Genomic DNA, 7,024 nt, shown 5'->3' with positions numbered 1-7,024 from the left:
GGCACTCACATTCCCAGGAATCGTGAGGTTTTTATGATATGTGAGCCCTGTGCCCAATCACTGCTGGCATCACTGTCCCCATCTTAAGACATATGCATAATCAAGAGGAAGTGAGCGGCCAGCCGCAGCTTTCACTCCATCTTGATTAATTATACATCTGAAGGCAGAGACAGTGACGCTAGTGTTGTTTGGGTGCAGGGCTAACGTGTTATAACCACCGTACGAGAACCCTGTGAACGTGAGTGTCGACACTGCTGAAACGGCGCCAGCACGGGATGTGAGTATAAGTGGGTGAATATTCAGATCGAGAAGGGGTTGTCCACTACTACGTTTTAAAGATGGCAAAATTAGTTTATATAGGGAAAAAGTGCTGACAGGTTCCCGTTAAGTGCGATCAATTCAACCCAGCAAGAAACAAATATATTTCTGAAAACACAAACATTAATGTTACATACAAGTTTAAAGAGGATTGTTCACCAGTTTGAACATGTTACACTGGTCATATCATGGAATTGTGGCTGCAGAACTAAATAAAACATACCGTAGTTAACTTATCATAAGTTCTAATATAAATTTTATAAGCCCAACTGGGTGTTTCTAGAAATTTGTCTCTGGGGGTTTTCACGTCTTCTACTCCATGACATAATCATAAGCAGGCAGCAACATACAGAACATGCCCATGGCTGTAATGGCAGTCTGTTCTCACCATGGATCTCACTGCAGAGATGTGATTAGAAAGTGTCAGGAGTATAGCAGATAAGAGTGTGATTACAAACACTTTTCAGCTTTCATCTAACTGCAGTCAGTGTGGGGTAAGAGTCAGTATAGCTGGGCTGAGCTTTGTCTTATTACAAACACTTCTTGAAGCTCTAAGCTCACAGTGCTGTCAGCTGTGTTGTACTGCCCTTCCTCCCACACTGACTGTCATGAGATGAAAGCTGAAGTGGCCAGTTTAACATTTTTATACTGGTGAAAGATCCTTTCTCCTTAAAGGAGTTATTTAGGATTTTTTATAACTGCACAAAACTGAGAATGCAATAATTACTCACCTGGTAAATGCCCTTTCTCCTGCAGTAATAATGTGTCAACCACAGTCATGCTATTGCTGTAGTCATTCACTGGCATCAGTGGAAATGGTAGCAAGGTTGGCACGTGACTGTTAAGGCCTGTGATGGTGTCATCACAACAGGGCAATGAAATGGTTTGCCCAGACTTATGGTACTGATGACCAATCTTATGGTCAGCTGTTATTTCCTCCGGTGGCTGCCAAATGTAAACATTTAATAGAGCTGAACAACTCCATTATGCAGTATGTAGCGGCCACTGCCTGGTACTGCAGATGAGCTATTTAAGAGAGTAGGAGCTGATCTACAGTACCTAGAAAAAATCTGCTACACCTTGAACAGAGCTAGGCTGTTAACCCCTTCACCACATATGACGTATATTTACGTCATTGTTATGCTAGAGTTGCAATTCACTTGGGAAAATAGGCAACAAAGTAAACACTGCAACTGACCCTGGTGGTTCCTGTACAGACTAAAGGTCCTGACTCTCAGTCCCTAAAGGTTCGTGCATGAACAGAGCTAACCTTAACCACAGACCAGAAGATTGGACCTAAACTGCCTGAAACGCCGTTGAGTGCTTCTCGTTCTTCCTAAATAACAGGAGGGCAGTGTAGAATGTTAATTACCTACAAAAGGGAAAGTGTGCTTGAAAAAAAGGATACATTCCAGAGTGAATAAAGTAAACCTTGAAATACAAAACAAAGTATAAAATATATACTGTTAGATTATAAACTGCCTACTTCCTAAAAAAAAAACAAAGTATGTGCAAAGTAAAGAATAGAAAAAGCAAGGAGATGAACCCTAGCTGAAATTTCACTGACTGGCTTTCAGCTATAGCAGAATGTCTGAGCAACCACAAGGAACTATCACCAGCAGGAAATGCCAGCAGGGGGGAGAATATAAAGCTGCACCCGAAAGGTGATAGGTGTTATCATTTGTCTTCCCTATGTTATGCTAAACAGACTGCAGCCAGAATAACAACCTGGAGAAAAGGAGTGTCTGTTGTTGCTTGATGGACAAAGAATCCGACCACAAAACAAAGGTTCAAGGGTTCATACCCAGGAGTATGACAGTACCCCCCTTCTATGAGGGGCCACCAGACCCACCAAGATCCCCAAACGCAGACACCGCTAATAGAACTCCCTCTATACATGACCAACATGCAAATCCTCCGGATAAACCCAAGAATGGTGAGAGGCTTTAGCCCTGGTGCAAACTCTGCACTTACAAGAGGCTTTAGACCTGGTGCAAACTGCACTGACGGACATACTCGTCAACATCCTTTTGAGCACTCTGCCACCAAAAGGACCTGGAAACAGCTCTCCAGGTGGCAGAGTAACCAGCATGTCCGGCCAACACAGAGTCATGCACTTTATTAAGAAGATCAATGTGAAGTGAGGACGGGACAAAAAACTTACCGGTTGGCAAGCCCTCCAGTGCACCAACCTCAGCTTCCACAATGCGTTGTCTGAGATCAATCCCCGCAGCACCCACCACCACTCCTTCACTAAGATTTCTGACTGGATTTTCGTCTTCCAACTCCAGAACGAAATCTAATATATAAAGCTCAAAGTGTGTGTGTATGTATGTGTGTGTGTGTGTGTGTATGTCCAGGATTGGCATCCGCACCATCGCAGCTACAGCCACAAAATTTGCCACAGTCACACATCTGGACCCCGAGAGCGTCCTTGGCTATGTTGTGAGGCGAAATTTTAACCTCGCGCGTTCCAATTCACCAAACAATTTTGCCCCTGTCTACATAATGGGGAAAAAGTGTGTGCGTATCAAGCCCCGCCCCTCATTATGATGTCATAATGGTTGCCATGGCGACGCTGATGTCATATGTTGCAAGCCCTGCCACTCATTATGATGTCATAATGGTTGACTATGGGATGGAGGATGTGTGATGGGTATATGGGCACTGGACTATGGGATGGCGGATATGTATGACGGGTATATGGGCACGGAACTATGGGATGGCGGATATGTATGATGGGTATATGGGCACAGGACTATGGGATGGAGGATATGTATGATGGGTATATGGGCATGGGACTATGAGATGAAGGATGTGTGATGGGTATATGGGCACTCGACTATGGGATGGCGAATATGTGTGATGGGTATATGGGCATGGGACTATGTGATGGAGGATGTGTGATGGGTATATGGGCACTCGACTGGGATGGAGGATATGCATGATGGGTATATGGGCACGGGCCTAAGGGATCGTGGATATGTATGATGGGTATATGGGCACCAGACTATGGGATGGAGGATAATTATAATTTGCTATAACTAACCACAGTTAGTTACTATGCCCGGGCTGCGCCGGGCTCTTCAGCTAGTTACTTGATAAACATCAGCCTCAACATTCTTAATATCAGGGAGATATGACAGAGAAAAATCTGAGGACAGGAGCTTTAGAAAAGGCTGTCTTGAGAATAGCAAAAGCATCAATAACCTCAGTAGACCAAAAGGAAAAGTCAGTACCCTTCTTGGTCATATCAGTAAGAGGTTTGACTGTGACTGAAAAGTTCTTAATGAACTTAATGTTGATAATTAGAAAAACCTAAAAATCTGTGTAGAACTTTAAAATTAGTAGGTTGTACCCAATCAAGGACGGTCTGTACCTTAAGAGGATCCTTCTGCGCACAATCATAAGGCCTGTGCTGGGGAAGAACTTCACATTCTGAGCCTGCAACTTTCCCCGCACATGACAGCTGATATGAATCATGATCCACCCGCGGCTGTTAACCTGTTAAATCTCTGACAGCGGCATTTAACTTGCGCTTCCGGTAAGCACGCCGAAGTGCTGCCCATTGGTGACCCCGTCACGTGATCGCAGGTCACCGATGGGTTGGCATGACAGCCAGAGGTCTCCAGCACAGACCTCTATGGCTGTCATAGACTGATTCCTATGAGCACCGCCCGGTGGTCGGTGCTCATAGCAAGTGAGCATTTCTGTTACATACAGGTGATCTGATCATCGCCTGTATGTACCAGAGCTGATCAGACAACTGCAGCTTCTAGTCTCCCATGGAGACTATTGAAGCATGCAAAAAGTAAAAAAAAGTTTTAAAAATATTAAAAAAATAAAATAAATGTAAATACTTATGTCCCCCCCAAAAAATTGAGAAAAGTATTCAAGGTGTGATACCTTTATTGGCTAACCAGAGAAATTATATTTGCAAGCAAGCTTTCAGGGCTCAAAAGGCCCCTTCATCAGGCTAGATTACAAGTGAATTACTGATAAGAGATGGCAACATTTAAATAGAAATTACAACAGGACATGAGGTGATACAGGCCAAGGAAATTAAATTAAGGTTTTTGTTACACATGTAAATGAGGTGGCAGTGTTCTATTTGAGATCTTAAGAGCTTGTGGAGGTGTGAACTGTGTCCATGTAATGAGTCATGAATCCCGATGTCAAATTCAGTCCTATTGTTAGAGATTGAAACATATTTATAAATTTATACTCCCAAATTTTCCTTTCTCTGTCACTATTAAAATTACCTTTCAATATAAGGGCTTTTAGATCTGCCAAGCTGTGTCCAGGTCTAGAGAAGTGTATTCCTACAGTTGTGTCCAGCTCATTTTTTATCATATGTCTATGCAGATTCATCCTGGTTTGTAGTTTTTGCTTAGTTTCTTCTATGTATGTCCCTGCATTGCACCTTGTATATTGTATCATGTACACAACATTGGAGGATGTACATGAAAAATAGTCCATGATCTTATAGTCCTGATTTGTGTTGGGTATGGGGACTTTATCCGTTGGTGATATGTGGGTACAGGTCTTGCATTTCTTACTGTTACAGGGGACTGTGCCTGTCTCTGATGGTGATGCGAGGGCACTTCTATAACAGTTCAAATCACCCCCCTTTTGCCCCATTCTAAATAAAGCAGTAAAAAAAATCAAACATACACATATTTGGTATCGAAGCATTCACAATCGCCTCACTTAACAATATGAAAAAGGAATTAACCCAATCGGTAAACGGTGTAACGAGAAAAAAATTCAAAACGCCAGAATTACTTTTTTTGGTTGCCTCTACATTGCAACAAAATGCAATAATGGACGATACAATTTTTTTTATCTGCACCAAAATGTCAATAAAATAACTTAGACATGGTTGGTGTCTATGAACTCGTAATAACCTGGAGAATAATAAGGGCAGGTCAGTTTTAGCATTTAGTGAACATGGTAAAAAAAAAAAAAAAAGTGTGGCATTACACTTTTTTTTAGCAATATCACCGCACTTGAAAGTTTTTTCCATTTTCCTGTATGTCATTCAAAAGTACAGCTTGTCCCGCACAAAACAAGCCCTCACATTGCCATTTTGACCAAAAAATAAAAAAGTTATGGCTCTGGGAAGAAGGGGAGCAAAAAATGAAACCGCAAAAACTAAAATACCTCCGGTCATTAAGAAGTTAATGACCGCTGATACGCATAAGAACAGCGAACGTGAAAGGGCTTTATTCCCTCATCGCCGTTTTAAAATAATACAAAACACATCGGCACTTTTTCATCATGTTGACACGCAAAAAATGTAATCAAAAAGACATGTAAAAAAAATTGTATAAATAAAAACTCCAAAAAAAATCAAACCCTAATTTAGCTAATTCGAGAAAAAAATAGTAAAATTACAGCTTTCAGAATATGGCAATGCAAAAACAATTTTATTTTTGTAAAATATTGGTTTTGGTCTGTAAAAGCAGCAAAGCATAAAAAAAATATAAATCTTGTATAGCCCCCGTTACACACTGCGATATCGCTAGCAATATCGCTGTAAAGTCACCGATTTTGTGACGTTGCAGCGATATTGCTAGCGATATCGCTGCATGTGATACTTACCTCCGACCGGCTCCCCCGCTGGTTATCGCTGATCGCGCGAGAAGCTACTGGATCATTCCTCGTCGGTCACTTCCTGCAGCGCTTCCTGTGGCGCCGACGAGCGACGCGTGGAGCCGGGCGGGAGGACGCAGGATCGCCGCGTCTGACAGGTAAGTAGCGATCCCCGTCCCCAGCGATGTCGCTAGTGAGATCTGCCTGAGTGGCAGCTCACTAGCGACCACTTAGCGATGCACCAGCGATCCTGACCGCGTCATATCGCTGGTCGGGATCGCTGGTGAGTCGCTAGGTGTAACGGTACCCTATCACTGTATTTATACTGACCCGATGAACAAATCGGTCTTATCACTTTTACCGCATGGCGAACGGCGCAAAAAAAGATAAAAGACAATTACTGTTTTTTGTTCATTCAGTGTCTGAAAAATCTGAACCGAAAGCAATCAAAAAACCTCAGCTGTGTTTGGCAAACAATACAAAAGTTACAGCTCTCAGAATATGGCATTGAAATGACTTTTTTAAAATAAAGCATTTTTACTGTATGATAACAGCAACATATTAAAAAAACTATATAACTCAGGTATTGCTGTAATCGCATCCACTTGAATAAATCCACCTTATCACTTTTGCCGCATGGTGAAAATCTAAAAATAAGAACTATTCTAGTACTGCTTTCTATGTTCATTCAACCTCCCAAAAAATCTGAATAAGGCTCGGCTCACATTTATCCTGCACTCTGCTGAGCGCTTAAGTCTGAGTTTCTGTGTAAATTCCTAAAACTGCAATTCAGACAAAACCCTGAAGGAACCACTCACTTAGGCACATGGAGTAACTTTGGACTGCATCTGCTCTCAGTTCTGGTAGTGACCCATCATTTATGGTGTCTTTTTAGTACACAAGTGTGGTCATAAATGCCTAAACAACACTGGAACAGATGCCAAATGGACTCCAAAGTGTCTCCCTCTGCCTCATTAAACTGAGTATGAAAAAACTAACCGTCACATCTAAACATAAATCAGGTCTGAACAGGTGCTTACCTCGAGTCGCCAACTCAAATACAATCAAACAAATAAGGCAGCACTCTGTAGCGCTATAGCATGTAAACATG

This window comes from Dendrobates tinctorius, unplaced genomic scaffold (genome assembly GCF_039654945.1).
Source record: "Dendrobates tinctorius isolate UK_male_01 unplaced genomic scaffold, ASM3965494v1 ptg000044l, whole genome shotgun sequence".
NCBI lineage: Eukaryota > Metazoa > Chordata > Amphibia > Anura > Dendrobatidae > Dendrobates > Dendrobates tinctorius.
This window is presented reverse-complemented; position numbering follows the sequence as displayed.